The sequence below is a fragment of the Hermetia illucens genome, chromosome 1 (assembly GCF_905115235.1).
Source record: "Hermetia illucens chromosome 1, iHerIll2.2.curated.20191125, whole genome shotgun sequence".
NCBI classification, from domain to species: domain Eukaryota; kingdom Metazoa; phylum Arthropoda; class Insecta; order Diptera; family Stratiomyidae; genus Hermetia; species Hermetia illucens.
This window is the reverse complement of record NC_051849.1, coordinates 56,740,819-56,757,815: the sequence shown is the minus strand read 5'-3', so window position 1 is coordinate 56,757,815 and position 16,997 is coordinate 56,740,819. Positions and strand designations below refer to the sequence as shown.

The following is a 16,997-nucleotide window of genomic DNA, read 5'->3' as shown; positions in this document are numbered from 1 at the left end:
GGTAGTGGACCTGGTCCGGGAGAGATTAGCCACCGGTAAGTGCTTCGCAGTGGTAACGCTGGATGTCAAAAATGCCTTTAACTCAGCCAACTTTGGTTTGATTAAAGGCACCCTGGCTAAACTGGGTGTCCCTGGTTACTTAGCTCGGACAATCGAGAGTTACCTTTCCACTTGCACCCATAAAAAAAACATTGGCTAATGCTGCTATCAATACCTGCGAACAAGTCACAGATGGCCTTAATGCTGCTAGGCACACACACCCAAATTTTCCTGTCATACGTAAACAAACATATTACGAAATTTATAGTATCAAAAAGCAGAAAGACTTGCACAGGTATTGCGGTCATTCTGACTAGCCATAATTCACTAGCCGCGTATATGTTTAGAATGGGGATTCTGCAGGATAATACGTGTCCACCGTATAATGAGGAAGCGGGTCATAGGGAACATTTCGTATGCGAGTACCCTGCCTATGGCCGCATCAGACATCAGATATTTGGTACTGATGACGCACTAAAGGATGCGATACATAAATGAATCTGGGGCATTCCGTTAGACGAAAGAACCGGGCACAATGGACCACCAGAGTTTGACTGCTCAGAGGCTTTGCCTCTTCTCCAACTCACACACCCACACACAAGAGGAACAGAAGAATAAAAAAATTGGTTCTGCATGGAAGGGATACTCAACCGATATCAAGACGCCTCCTTCTGTTACCCCCCTGAAAGCCGTGCTATCTTTCTTCGAGAAGCTCAAAATCTAGAATGTCATCACCTTACAAATCCCGCGATGTGCTTGGTTGTTAGACCATTTTGGCAGAGGAACTTTGACCTAGTAAACGATTCATTTATGCTGGTTGGCGAATAAGACGGCTGCATGAAAATTTAGACGTGATCTGTTCCTCTGGTAAGGTTTGATGAAGATTTGGGTAATGTTGATAAGTTTATCAAATCTTAGGATGTATTAAGAAAGTCCACTGTCATTGGTTGTTCGTTCCCTCGTGGTACTGTTAAAAATATCGTTTTTGAAACAATGTTGAAATGTCGAAGATATTTGATTCCACTCAACATCACCTGGGGCAGCTGACTGGAGACCTATCCAGTTTTTTGAAACATTTCAATTGTTAATTTGATGCAAGGGACGTTTATTGAATTCAAGATTTTGAAAAGTAGTTAATTTTACGAATTAAGTTAAGTTAGCGGAATTATATCCGGGATTATCAATTCAAGGAGCACGGAACTTGCAAACATGAATGTAGTGGCGAGGTCAGCCCTTAGCCATTAAGTATTCGTCTTAAAAGCACCAACCTGCAATATTAGAACTATTGACTATGTCTTTAAATGAAGATAGGATAAAATGTTCATTACAATTTCTGCCAAAGTTATTCTTTCTTTTTGAACACAGCATCTGCTATTTGCACGCCCACCGATTTAAGAATATCATCAAAAAGCTGTTATAAAAATATACAAAATGAATGTCAGTTGAATACATGAATGAATGGAAATATTTCCAATGATGGCAGTCATCATATTTGGAATTTAATAAATAAATTGCTACCCCTGGGCTAGCAGAGTAGACACCAAGTATCAAAGCGGAAAACAAACAGGTTTTGAACCACATTTTAAACGTTGAACAATTTTCTTCCTGAAAACTACAGAATTTGAAAGAAAGTCAACTTCAACTGCTTTTATATGAGTAAAAGTAAAAAAGCATCAAATCGATTCGAAGTTGATCCACATTTTTACTGGGCAATAAAGTTAGGCGTGAAATCAATTGTCAATTATAGCTGTTGACACAAAATCCAATTGAATGAATTGGACATACATAGTAGGACATATGTATTGCATTCCGTCTCCTACTTTAGCGTACTTGCTTACGAATCTCATATCAGTTTATGCAAAGGAAATGCAACACCTCTACCGTCCTTACATGTCAACATCTGAGTGCAAAAAGCGGAGGTCTAGCTCACCCGTGTGAGTTGCGGTATCAACCACTGACAACAAGAACTTCCCACAAGAGGATTAACAGTGGATAACCGAATCGAAATGGAGTTTCCAAAAGAGTCCACTTTCAGAGGACTATTCCAGTTCTCGACTCCAGATTACCAGTTCTGATGAGAAGGGAACAGAAGGGGGTGTTCCCTCAGACCCAGAGTTTTCTTTGGTCCTATGGTTCTACCATGTATAAATATTCCCCGAAAGTATGCAAAATGAAACTGACTGGTCCTTCCAATGTAGAAGTTTTAAGGATAAAGACCATCAAAGAGTTCTATGAAACTACGGTCTTCTAATGCCTAATTCCCAGAACCGAGAGAGATGTTAATTAGAGTGAAAGATATTTCGAACTCAATTTTTGAAAAGTCGTTCAGAGGAACCTTGGCAATGATGCATAGATCATTTGTAAGCCTGGTTGTGGCATAACATAGGTGTTCGAAAGCGAAACCATACGGCATTGTAAGAAGCAACTTTATGTTAGCTATGGTTAAAGCAGTAAGGGGGAATTCCTCTGGGACCGGGGTTTCTTTGGTGGCCTGGAGCAGAAATTTCAATGAAAACTTGGGATAGAGCGCATAATTCATACCTCCGACCCGGACAATTTTCATCTTGCGCCCGGGTGTTCTCTCTATGGCCCTGGCTACGCGTCGTCTGCAGTTGCTACCCGTCTTAAAGTCTCATTTTGATCCAGTTCGAAATCATGCTTCGGCAGCCTGATATTTTGGTGAACGCAACAAGTTCATGCAAAAGCCATACGAGGGATCATATATCATTAAGGATGATTGCGTCAGTAAGGCAGGGATCGTGACTCCCATAATGCACTAGGGAGGTAATATTATAATACAGTGTGCAGATCTACCCTCAGCCTTTTTAGCTAGAATTGACACCCACCATATCCTTATCAAAACACTCTTATAATTGCAACTCCTTCATGGATAGTACTCTTGCAAAAGTTCACAAAACTCACTTCACGTTTAACGTTCATTGAAATTTTCAATTTTTATTTAATCAACAAGTCTTAACGCACAATTGCTTAATTCAATTACTAAAGTTCGCGGTTAAAATCAGTACAGAATACGGGTGAACGTTACATAGATAAAACACGGCTGTCCTCGGTCAAGGCTGGAGGCAGAAGAGACCAATTTTTTTTTTCTGCGATCCTTCTGCCGCCCACCAACGGCACTTTTTCACCACCTGCTCCCCACTCCTATGGCGAGTTCTAAAATGTGTGGAGAGCGCCGGTGGCGTCATCCAACCGCTCGCATTTGTAACATTCGAAGGAGGGCGTCTCCCTCAATCGACGCGGCAAGACGGGTCCTGATCCTCTCGAGAAATGGGCAAGGTTGGCACCCTAGCTGGAAAGACAGAGGAACTCGCAAGAGCTCCTTGGAAAAGGCGCATTGATATCTGCAAGAAACCAGATAGTCTGGTGCCAAAAGCTGCGACATAGAACGCGAACGCGCTAAAAATGGCTATAAAGTTCTCTATTTTAGTAGCCCACACACTCAATACGTTAGGTATTAGCATTGCCATCTCAGAGATCTTAAAGAAGTCGAACGATTTAATGATCGGCTGATGAAGCTCACCACTATATCAGCTGATCGCACTATTCACTTCTTCATCGCGTACACACAACAGAAAATGCCTTCTGCCAACTTCTCAATCAAAAGACTTGCAATCTGCCTTCTGATGATTATATCATCACTGCCGGTGACCTTAATGGTCACGCGGGTGAAAAGGCAGACGATAACAGGTGCCATGGGAGAAAAGAGTTTGGAGCACGAAATGAGGGTGGTGACCGTATAATCGATTTTGCGAACACCATGGCCTTGTACTTATGAATACATGGTTCATCAAACGATTGTCTCATCTTCCTACATTTTATAGTGGGAACAGTAAAACGCAAATCGACCTTATTCTCATAAGTCCACTGTTACCACTGTCTCCGATTGCAAAGCCGTTCCCTATGAGACCATCGCACCTCAACATCGGTCGTTTATTGTTGTCCTGCGAATTAAGCCACTGATAAAACAGCTTGAGGAACGCACTGGCTCGCGGCGCATCAAATGGTGGCGATTTGGTGAGAAGAAAGAAGAAACGATCTCACTCATACGATTGCTGACCATTACGAATGTAGAAGAGTCATGGAGCCAAATGAAAGACACGATCCACAAAGCGGCCTCTGCAACTTTCGGGGTCACCAAACCGGGTAAGCGATACATCAATCGAGATATTTGGCTTTGGAATGATGATGTTGAAATGAAGATCCGTGAAAAGACACGCCTCTACCACAAATTTCTCGACGATAAAACGCCTGCTAATTGGCAAATTTATAAGAATACCAACCGGAAAGCAAAGAAAGCGGTCGCTGTCACCCGAGCAAACAATTAAAAAAATCTTTACGATAAACTGGACATTCGGGATGGCGAGAGAGATCTGTATCGACTCTCTAAAAGCCGTAACGAACGTACACAGGATATCGAACACTTCTGTTGTGTTAATCACAAGAAAAGTACTTTGCTTACCAACCGTCGAGCCGCAACGGATAGGTGGCAAGAATACTTCGAGCAGATTTCAATTGAAGAATTTGCTCATCCTCCACTTCCATAATCATTGCCGATATTTGGACCAGCTCCACCTGTCAGCGCAACTGGGTGCTCAGAGGTGGCGGTGAGGAAGACGGGGCGGGAGACGCTGTACTCACTTTGGTTTGTCGGCCGGGATACAGTAGGCGAATACTACAAAGGCCTAACTAGGGCGATCAGACCCGAGCCTGTACGGGGACTCATCTGAAGTGGCAAATTGGTCACGAAACCTTGCCAGGGGTATACTGGTACCATGGGAACCGGGATAGCCCCTGGGCTCTCCTAATTCGGGTGAACTCCCGTTGTATGTGAGTACTGCTCGGTTGTTTGCGGTTGGCCCCTTATTGGGAGTTTCATGGCGGTTGCGGTTATACTCAAGCGAGAAGAAACCTTCGGGCCTTGGCGTGGTGTTGCGTTTCAACACGGGTGCTGTACTCCTTAGTTCGGTAGAGATTTAGGTATGTCTTGCATCCTCCAGTATGAATGCTAAGCCATGCACTTGGGATAGACTGGTACCGTTGTTACTTGTCTCATCAGGGCTCTGATGGTGGTCACAAAATCAATCCATGTCTTAAGAAGACGGTGGGATTAAGTCGCAAGACAAGTGCTCACGTTAAACCCTCAAGGACTTAACTGTCAGGGCAACTGAAGTCGAGGAGGCAATAAAACGAATGAAATCGGGGAAAACAACAGGACCTGACGACATCGCATCTGAACTCTGGAAAGCGAAGAGCTGGGACCCAACACTGCGGCTCAGTGAATTCTTTAATCGGGTTATTCAGGAAGGAAGAACACCATCTGACTGGCAAGAAAGTACCACTGTTCCAATATGGAAAAGAAAGGTATTTCAGCAGAATGTTTAAATTACCGTACGATTCGGTTACTTTCCCATACCATGAAGGTTTTTGAACGCATTCTTTACTATTCGCGAAATCGTTTAAATAACCATGAATCAAGCCGGATTTGTCAAAAACTGCGGAACTACTGACGCAATACACGCTGCGCGGTTACTCATGGAGAAACACCGTGAGAAGCATCGCCCTCTTTACATTGCCTTTCTGGATCTAGAGAAAGCGTTTGACCGTGTGCCACACGAACTATTTTCGTGAAATAATAAATAATAAAACCATAAAATTAGTTACCGGCTTGGCTGAAAATGGTTGGATAGGAAGAATATATCAAATTCGGCGCATTGGAGGCTAATTGGTAGGTACTTGTTGATGGCTGATACTGCCTAAGAAAAAGGGACAGCTCCAGTACGATACTTATGATGTACCCAATGAGTACATTGTCTCAACGGATAAACCGCAGGGCTTTGTATTTTACTCAGTATTGTGAAGCATCACGTACAATAACGCACCCAATATGGTACATAATATATAGCATTGTCTCTAGTAAAACTGCATCTAAAGAATGTCTGGTTACAGTCATGTGAAGCCAGACTTACCGTCTAGAGAAAGAACACAATATTCACATCATCACAAAATACTGCAAATGTTCTTATTCAGAGGTAGGTACACGTGTATTTATGCGCAAAACGGACAAGTGGGAAAAAAGAAAACCCGTGGATCAAAGCTGGCTGTGGGAAGGATACCCAGAAATAAAACGGAAGCCGAAGAGCAAGAGGAGAGATAACGATGTCGACTCGCCATCAGTGTCGTGCTCTGGGTTTTTGGAAGTGGACAGGCGAACTCCCGGCCGTCGATATACGGAGTTCCTTAGCCGTTGGAACCTTGGCTACTGTGGTATCAAATGTCTTAAGTGCACAGGATGGAGCAGAGTTTGTTCTGTAGGTGGAACTGTTCCGAAGAAGTTCACTTCTCCTTAAATTTCTCCATTGTGGCCAGTAGCATCCGCTATTGCAAGTGATTCTCCTCACATAAAAGGAAAGGAAGAAACACTGGCGTTTAGCCACCCCATCGATGAGCGGCGCAGCGATTAACCGGTAGCTGCATTTATGGGGCTCTGCGAGTTTACCGATGGTCGCCGGGGTATTCATCAGAATATAATGGCTACGACGGATAGATGACATTTGTTCATCTCCCACTTCAAGAAGCATTGCCGAAATTTAGAGCCATTACACCTGTTAGTGCCACTTAAGTCGAGGAAGCAATAAAAAGAATGAAATTGGGGAACGAAACAGGATCTGACGACGCCAGATCAGAGCTCTGGAAAGGAAAGAGCTGAGATCCAACACTGCGACTCAGTCAATTCTTCGATCGGCTTATTGAGCAAGGTAGAACACCATCTGACTGGCACGAATACGTTACAGTTCCAATATAGAAAAAGAAAGGTAGTCCAGCAGAATGTTCAAATTACCGTCTGACCCGGTTGCTGTCTCATAATGTGAAGATTGTTGAACCCATCCTTGATAACCGCATTCGTGATATCGTTCAAATAACCGTGAATCAAGCCGAGTTTGTCAAGAACTGCGGAACTATTGACGCAATACAGGCTGTGACGTTACTCATGAAAAACATCGTGGGAAACGTCGCCATCTTTTGATTGTATTTCTGGATCTAGAGAAAGTGTTTGGCAGTGTGTCACACGAATGCATCTAGTATGCTCTACCGCAACACCTAGTACCAGACGAACTCGTGCGTTGGGTTAAATTGCTTTACCACGATCCGAAAAATAATGTTCGAAGTATGGCGGGTGTATTAAAACCGCTTCGTGTCTCTGTTGGTGTTCATCAAGGAAGCGGGAATGGATACGAAGATGCTGCATTGAACTAATCGTTTGACACGTCTTGATCACGTCCGAAATGAGAATTTCCGCGATATGGGGATGCAGCAATGGTGGAAAAATTGTAAGAGAGGCGTCTTCGATGGGGTGCTTAGATAACTCCCCCTAAAGAGAACTCACTCACCGAGATTGGTCTGAACATTGAAGTCGATGGTAAGCGACCCAAAGGCTGTCCGAAACAAACGCTGGACTACTCACGACTACATCAAGATCCAGCCTTTAATCAAATAAATTGGCGCAACTGATGACAACGAGCCGACCTCGCTTGTAAACGGGACGAAGGCTAATGAAAAAAAAATGACAAGAGGTATCAGGACGGCGTGCAGGCCCAGGATGAAAGATTTCTAGAGGAAGATTTGGAAGCTTGAAAAAGCCTACTTCTCGAAAAATAAGGGATCGGCGTTGGCTAAGATCAGTGGGTATCATTATTATCTGAAATTCTAAGAAGACTGATGGCGGAAAGAAATCTAACTAATTTAAGACGTAGCGTTAACCGTATCAGCCCCTCCAAGGAAGATACCGTACATTAGAGCTCGAGAAAGTATGCAGTATGCAGCTACGGACAAATTCCTGAACCAAATTGGAAAGTTTTTAGATCACGCAGATGTGAGGGGTGTGTAGGGGGTTCAACATAAGTGGGCAATGATTAGGCTCCATGTTTAGATGTCATCCGTAACAAAGCATTGAAGCTCACAGTGAAGTCAAAACTTTCGAGGCGCGCTGAAAAGAAAGAATATTCCCTGCTCAGTGGACGAAGCAACAGCCCAAGAAGCCACTTAAAGATTACGTGACCTGCCTGTTGGGCACAATGGGGAAGATGATGAGGATAGTTATTTATGGCATGCTGCTACTCATTATCGAAAGTGATAATGGCCTGGTGATGCGCTAGTATGAATTTCGGCTGGCCAGGCCCAACGGAGGATGCCACAAACACGATCTTGTACCTGACAAAAGACGCGGTGAATATTGGCGAGTACTGTGCCGCATTGGCTATGAATGGCAAAAATGAATTGACCTTGGCCAGTTAGGACCGAATTGAGCTTACCATCCCGAGAGAGGTGATGATCTTTGGCTTCGTCAATAACCTGGCTATAGTTGTTATAACAATACCGATATTTGGGGAGTCTTGATGAAGGGAATAAGTGGTTCCTAAAATATTGGTATTTGGAATACCAATAAATAATACTAGCGAGTACAAAGTCTTAATTATCTCCAATAATTTAATCGCGTGAAGAGCCGCAAAATTATACTTAGATACCCATTGGATGTTAATGTCTACGCGATAGGGAGCGCGAAAGCGGCAAAATCTTGACTAGAAAGAGCTAAACTGATCCTGGTCGGTGAGCAAACGTCATATTAATAACGAACCATAGATAAAATCGTCGTCTCTAAGTCGGCTATGAAATACCTAGTGGTTTCTAGATTATACGTGTCTAAAGCCAGCTAGGAGCACTTGCAAAACTGTTACCGAATGTTGACAACCAGAGCGGTATGATCAATTCTATTATGCACGATGCGTTTGTGAGCGCAGGCGCTTGCAAACCCACAGGGAGAGAAGCAGGTAAATTCTGTTCACCAATTAGATCGTTTGAGGCACTAGTGATAGTGACGGGAGTGATTCCAGTTGACATTTTGACGGAAAAAAGGTACGCTGTTACATGCAAGAGGTGTCGATGACGCAGTCGGGTCAGCAACCCTATCGGCTGAATACACTAAATGGCCAAAGGGAGACTCTAAGTGGAGGTACCAGGAAAGACTGTATTCACATTGGCTTGTTGGTCGTGATACGGTAGGCGAATGTTCTAAAACCTAGCTAGAGCGATTAGACCAGAATCTACACGAGTCTCATCAGAAGTGACTTCGACCACGAAGCGTCACCATAGGCTATCTGATACCATGGGAACCAGGATAGCCCTTCGAGTTTATATGTCTCAGACGAATTCCTGGGGCATGTGTTATTTGCAGTTGGCCCTCTTGTGGGAGTTTCAATCATAAAGCTCCACGGTACAACTCGGCTGCAGTACTCCTTAGTTCGGTAGAGGCTTAGAGTAAACCTTGCATTCAAGGGTATGAATACTGGCCTGCACTCAGTATAAACTTATATCGCTGTGCTAGTCACAGCAGGGCTATGATTGTGATCTCCAAATCAATTCATGTTCACAGTGCGGTGGATTAGGCAGACACGGCAGGTACTCACGAAAAGCAACAAAACGTAGGAATGTGGCGAGTTAAGAACCATATGGTTTTTGGCAACAAAGATGGGATGGATCTTTGGATGGTATTTGGCCGCATACGCGCATTTCCAGAGAGTATGGATTGAACGGAAAGACTTGGAGAGAACTACCGCATCTCCCAATTTCACGAGGGCTTCTATTGTTGCTACAGGTAGTATCTGGACTCTTTTGGGGTGGATGCTTAGCCGAATTAGCTTTTATGTGTAGAATCTAAAGCAGGCGATGTTTCACTGTTCAAAGCTCACGATGTGAAGGACCATGAACGCTTAAAGGCAACCCGCTTTGCGAAGTAATACTAAAATAGTGCTCCCGCGGGTCTAGGGCTAAAAACAGATTTTGGTTTCTTATAGGTGGGAACAAAAAGCAATGTGTGTTTCTAAGATGTTTACACAAAATATACGTATGTGTATACATAAATATATATTGATATATGCGCACATATCAGGGATAAATGGCGTCGAGTTGAATATTTAACTATCTATGATATGTCCAGTCGACGGCGCCTTATAAAGGCAGATTTATTGAATATTTATTCTTCTTTGCTTTGATGGTCTTCATTTTCTAGTTATCATTATTATATCTATTATTATCTTTAATGCCTGACGACTGGCAACGAGACATTATCTGTCGTATACATAAAAAGAGGGATATCACGCAGTGCAGCAATTATAGAAGTATCACGTTGCTGAGCACCATCTTTAAGATATTCTCCACTATCTTGGTAGGCCGGATAGCCCCATACTCCCAGAACATCATTGGCCCATACCAAAGAGGCTTCACTCCAGGCAAATCAGCAACAGATCAAATTTTCTCTCTGCGGCAAGCGATCGAGAAATTGTTGAAATATGGACATCAGTTGCACCATCTTTTCATCGACTTTAAAGCTGCCTATGATAACATAGCAAGGGCAAAACTGTACACGGCCATTAGAGAATTCGGAATCCCGATGAAATTAATAAGACTGACTAGGCTGACCCTGACCAATGTGCGAGGCCTGATAAAAGCAGCAGGATCACTCTCGAGACCATTCAACATCAACAACGGTCTAAGACAAGGGGATGCGCTATCATGCGTCCTCTTCAACGTGGCCCTGGAGAAACTGATTCGCGATGCCGATGGAAATGTGGGAAGCACTATCCTGTTCATCATGGAAAGAACAACCCGAGATGTAGAGGTTACCTTCCTACCACAGGCGGCGCCAGCATTTGGGCAGCACATTAATGAAGGCAATATCGTTGAACCCATACTGTAATAGTTAACTGACAACAAAATGTATACTGTTCGAAAGTAAGAATTTGACACAGTACACAAAAAAGAATTTTAGGAGAGGTCATCAGTAAGCATTGTTGTGAAAAATCTTTTGTCGGAGCGTTTTACTCGAAATCACATTTTCAAAGTATCGGGGGGAAGTACTCACACACGCCACACTGTACTACTACCTTAACAGCATTGTTGGATCGAAATGTGGATGGCTAAAACAATACGAAACCAGATAACAGATGCACTTTGCAGCAAATAGTAACTAAAAAATTATTATCCGGCATCGAAACGCGCAGCGCCCAAAAGTTCCGCTTCGGAAGGAGCGGCGTCGGAAAGCGCTTCCGACTCTTTCCCCTTTAATACACATATATGCATTCAATATTTTTTTGCATCTCAATTATTCTCCTTTCAAATTCCTAAATCATATCCCGAATTCACATTACACAATAGAAATCATATGTAAAGTTTATAAATTATCATGTCAAGTCCTTTTTGGGATTTCTACCCCAGAACCCTTTCCCGTTTAAAACCTCTTAAACCCTAAAACTTATCAAGTATTAAAAACGATCTATTGTTGCTTTCCCATGTTGTATACCAACAAATGCGTTTTGCGTAGCGGGATGGTCTTGGGCAACTGCGAAACATTTTTGTATAAGTACTGTAATGAAGAAACTGAAAGCATCGAGTCTGGGATTGTTGAGCAAATGCGTTCATTGGTTTTCTGGGGAAAGGACTCACGATACTTTTTTTTGTTCTCGGCGAGCGGCTTTGAAATGAGTTGTGGAACAAAGAAGAACGCTTCATTTTAGTGTGGCTGCCGAGAGGTGTGACTGAAGGATTGGTTAGTGCACCACATGTAGCATGTGACGGGGCTTTCTAAAAGTGCGCAGTTTTAAGAACAATACTTTTACGTTCCAACGAATTATAAAAAAATGTATGGAGCAAATCATTGTTATCGTAAGTGGTCGGTGACTGGAGTGAAGTAATTTAATTTATAAAACCGTCACCATTTCTTACGGAAACGTTTTTGAATGAATTTGTTTCGCAAAATTATTTGTTTTTATGTTAACATACATATCGAGACGAGAAACATGTTAATGTATAAACTGGAAGGATATGACAAAAGAGAAAACAGTTCACGTGATTTCGAATTATAAAATTTTCATTTTAGATTTCGAAGACAAGCATTTCCAGCCGTTCAGCGCTGATTCTTCTTCCCTGATAAATTATAATAATTTAGATATTAAAAAACGAAGTTGGTGAGGTCTAATAGACTGGTAACAGAGGACCGACGTTGCAGGAAACCTATTTAGCTACAAGGTGCCAAAGTCAGCATCACTTGTTGATTTTGGAAATGGAGGAGAGACAAAATAAGGCGGTAATTCTCAGCAAATCTTCCCCGCCCCTAAGAAAATGACAGCCTTCAAGAGTTTTGTTGAAAATTATATTGAAATTATTGATTAATTTTTAACAAAACGAGGTAAGGAAGACTGTCAAAACCGGGACTAAGATTGACATCAAGGTTACCGATGAGGTGGTTGATTAGGAAAGAGGGAGGGATATTATAGAAGATGCAGACTCTGCTACACCCAGTTAAGAGAAAAAATAAAGCCTGAAGGAGTTAGACATTGAGGAAAAATAACAACGAAGTAAGTCACATTATAATTCAGGCGAGTCAGCAGAGGAGCCTGCGAATGCGATGAAAGTATTAAAAGAATTGGACCAGGTTGCGGATATGGGATCAGAAGGGCTTGAAGTTTCTGCATGCCAAAGCAGCGTCAACACTAGCCAAATATTCCTTCCTATACTTAGTTATCGACGACTTTAGTGAAGTTCGCAGAGCTTTAAAGTAACTACCATCAGTGTGGCCGTCGGAAGGCTTGTCTTTTTTCCATGCACCGTATAAATCTGAGTGAGGAACCAAAATGGGCGAGAATGCAAAGGTCTGAAGGAAGAGGAGACGTAATAAAGACGCGGGTTAGATAAAATGATATAAACGGATCCGAGGGGGTGCTCGTATGTTGATAGAGTGAGAGATCCTAGTTCTGAATGAGATCCTAGTCGATAATCACCAGGACTTAATTCAGGTCTTCGTAACTGACCTTAGCACGCTGGCGTGCAACATGACAGCTGACATAATCAATTGTTGCATTCAATTCAAGAGCGGGATGATAAGCATCAAAAGAGATTTAAACAGGCGCATTTGAAAAATGGGAAAAGCAACACACAGATGGGTTAAAAACGGAGTAGGATGTAACAAGTGGACTTGCCCCAGGCCAAGGAATTCGTAGGAAAATACAATCGTAAGGGTCGCAGAAAAAGGAAAAGGTTTTTTCGGCTCAAAACCGAAACTCTACCTCATTCGAGACGCTTCTGTTTGTCGCTCTACACAAAAACCTCACAATCGTTGTCACAGCAGAAGGTTGAGTAGCCTTCGAGGAACTCACAATCCGGATGATGTGGTGCTGGGAAGCTAAGGCAGCGAGATTGAATTGGAACAGCGATGATTGAAAGTTCATTTATAACGAACCAGCAGTATTCAATGGTTTTACAAACATGTATGCTCTGGGATCTGTAGGTTTGAATTGATCTTCTGGGCTTTGAAAAAATCTGTTCGATACCCGCTATTTTTCAGCACCCGGATTATGTAATTCTCTTTGTTTGACGACGCGCGGATAAGAGATTCTCTCCTTTTATGCAGCATATTTAATTTTTGCGTACCTAGTTCCTTTAACACTCCTTTTAATTCCTTGTTTACCAGACCAACATTAACCCATTCCGAAATAATAATTCCAAAAATAATCATTTTTCTTTTCTAATTTTACAATTATATTTACAAGGTGAATGTAAAAAATTTGTAACATTTCCAAAGAACGATCATCGGCCTCTTTGTTGTTGTTGTTTACACATAGTTTTGAATCACGTTGGATATTGTGAAGTGCATTCTTAACGCTTATTTATGACGAATGGCAAATATAATATGCGGATGCTGGGATCTAGAGAGATCTAAAGGTCGGCTCAGAGGATGTTGTGCAGATGGCCTATATCGTCGACACAACTAGTTCGCATCTAGCCAAATAGTTTTTGGTATATTTTTAAGCTGCTTAATCCAGAGAATTAGAGAAGAGAAAGAGGCGTATGGGTATACTTAAACGCAGGTCAGGTAAGTGAGAGCAAAATTCGCGTTCTTGAATAAAAATTGGCTATGGGAGAGATACCCAGAAATTAAACCTTACAGATGGTTTTTGGGAGTGGGGAAGCGAGCTCCCGGCTGTCGGTATCTGGAGCGCCTTGGCAGTGGGAATGAACACAAAAGATCTTTTTTTTGTAACCACTGAAATAATCTACTATTTCCAATGATGACTGCTTATGAAGCTTTTGGTATGGAATGAAATTAAACTCTCGATTAGTATACTTTTGAGACGAACGATAAATCTAAGAGGAGTCTTGTAATCTAATTGCGGAAAAGCATTTACATTCACCTATACTATCTAAACACGAAACGAACTACAAAGTAGTACTTGAACTTCCAAGGTGATCTTGCATATTTGGTGACTATTTGATAGATAATGAATACATAACACGCACAACATAACACATAACACGCTATCCCGGCCGTCGAGTGCGAGATAACAGCGTATTCGATGGAGTTTAGCGAAGACTTCGAGAAGCTGGCTCTGTTTCAAGATGGCATTCAGACTTGGGAAGACCACGTGTCATTGATGACGACGGAGAAAAAGATAAAGAGATTATTATTCTGTTATAGAAAGTCGCACCGCGTCCGTAAAGAACTATTATGCCCCCTTTGCTAGTATCTCAAGCAAGCCTATAACCGTCAGGAACTTTAGTATATTCCCTATTTCTAGATCTATCAACTTCGCATCTGGTATTAAGTGTTCTCCTAGGTGCCTCGACCTACTTTGCGCAAGTGCCGGACACTGCCCCGAGACGTGTATAGAAGTTTCATCGCACTCCGCACAAAACCTACAGGTAGTATGATTAGATATCCCTAGCTTCCTTAGGTGATAGTTTGGCCGACAGCGACCAGTAAGAGCTCCTACTATGATTCGGAGGTTCTTTTTGGTGAGGTTTAAGCAATCCTTCGTGCGCGTGGGTTCGTATTTCCCAATAAGCATCCTGGACTGCTCCATTCATGGTAGGCCCACCCCGTATAGTTCCCTCAACCGTTCCTCTTTATTTCTTAATGTCATAGCAATGAAATCGTTTCGGATTCCACAGAAGGGTATGGCCCGTGTAAAGGCGCCCCTGCTCTCTTCTTGGCTAGTTCGTCCGCTGCCTCATTGCCTTCAAAACCAGCATGGTGTGGACCCCAGGGTATCCAGACCATGTTGGAAGAGCCGAGCGTATTCAGTCTCTCAAGGTATTCCCATACTAGTTTAGAATTTACCTGGTTGGACCTAAGTGTCTTGATCGCTGCCTGGCTGTCGGTGAGAATAGCTATATTATGCCCCCTGTAGTTTCTTGTTGATTAAAGGAGGCATATCTGTATATGGCGTATATTTCCTCCATTGGATCCTAGTACATCTCCCTTGGACCAATGACACTGGCACCGCTCCCTCTGCTGTGAGGGATCCGTCAGTGTGCCAAGTAATCAGTTGCTGGTTTAAGCCGTATGTCCCAGCCACACTCTCCCAGTTTGCTTTGTTATTCCAACGTGTTTCAAGCTTGTGACCAAAGTGAAATCTCGTTGTCATGTTATTCCTCAATCAATATCAATCTTCCTTCGGTTTAGGCAGCTCCCGGCCCCACTGATGCTCCGGCCATCCTGAATATTGCCCCCCCTTGCCTGCATCTGTATGTGCAGATGGATGTCGTGCAGGGATGCCGTTAAGCATGTCGTCATTGCCCCACTGATACACACGCAGGCCAATCTTTAGAGTTTGTGTAATCCTCTGGCTTGTGTTCTGAGTTCGGTTCTTTCGGCCCAGATTACCACCCCATTGGTAATCGTTGGCCTTACTATTGTATGTATGTATCCAAAGTAGTATCTTCGGGTTGCAACTCCACTTTTTAGGTTTCGGTAAACATAAAATCTTACTAAAATCGGTTTCTGTCTGTCCGTCACACGCATTTTTCTCGGAGACGGTTATAGCGATTGACACCAAATTTGGTAGAAAGGTGGGAACTGTGAACGATCACGTATATAGTGAGTTACATCATTTTACGTCGAATTTAAGGGGGGGGTCCCCATACATGCAAAAGGGGGGTGTAATTTTTTTTTCATCCAATATAGTCATGTCTGTGGGTGCGGGTATCAAATTAAAGGTGTCGGTTAGTACTTTTCGAAACCGGTCTTAGTTTGAAAGTGATAATTTAACGGACCCATTCTCAGAAACTGATTAACCGACAAATCTTAAAAAAAGTCAAGAAGCGGCCACTGTATGGTGCCTAGGCTCCAAAATACCCTCCATACCGATACCTGTTCAAATAAAGTTAATAATAGTACATTACTATAATTTGTGGTAATTGGCAGGAAAACCCCCTTTAAGTTCCTGCTATAATAACGAAACTGCAGCAATGTAGGATACAGCATAGGTCATATTCCCACCAAATTTGGTGAAAATCACACTATTACTAACAAAGTTATAATAAGTCAAAGCTGCCGCTTCTGTGCAAATTCAAGACTTTGAATGTCAATATCACTTGAAGGTGGACATTCTCACATAATATATGCATATATTACGTGCAGCATACTAATGGGGCAAATCCACACTCAAATCTCTTTATAAAAGAAATACACAAAACCTTTCATACCTGAAGCATTTAGCTTCCTTTCGTTTCTCGACTAGCTTTCCCTGCTATGTACTTGCAAGTCATCAGAGCTCTCGTGTCTTTCCAACAAGTGTTTCCGGCATGTGTTTTCCAGAGTAATTTTTGGTCTAGGGTAATTCCCAAATATTTGATCTCTGTTTCTCGTTTCACCTTCATGTCACGTAATCACATGGCTCCCAGGCGGTTAAGCTTACGTGTCCTGGTGAATGGTACTATGGTGGTTTTGGCTGGATTGATCCATAGTCCCACCTTCCTGCACCAGACATTAGTAACCTTTAGTCCAGTTTGGATTCACATCACATAGGGTATCTAATATTTGCCCCTACAGCACGTCCAGGAGTTCGTCCACTACCATATCTCCATAAGCGGCGATAGTACCCCGTCCT

The 16,997-nt window shown here is 42.6% G+C and overlaps 1 long non-coding RNA gene across 1 annotated transcript; it reads right to left on the bottom strand.

Moving 5' to 3' along the window:
* Nucleotides 1-1,120: 1,120 nt before the first annotated feature.
* Nucleotides 1,121-1,692, bottom strand: LOC119646937. Its single transcript, XR_005248787.1, has 3 exons — nucleotides 1,558-1,692; nucleotides 1,368-1,450; nucleotides 1,121-1,307 (listed from the first exon to the last, which is right to left on the bottom strand). It is a non-coding gene; the product is annotated as an uncharacterized LOC119646937 (long non-coding RNA).
* Nucleotides 1,693-16,997: the final 15,305 nt, after the last annotated feature.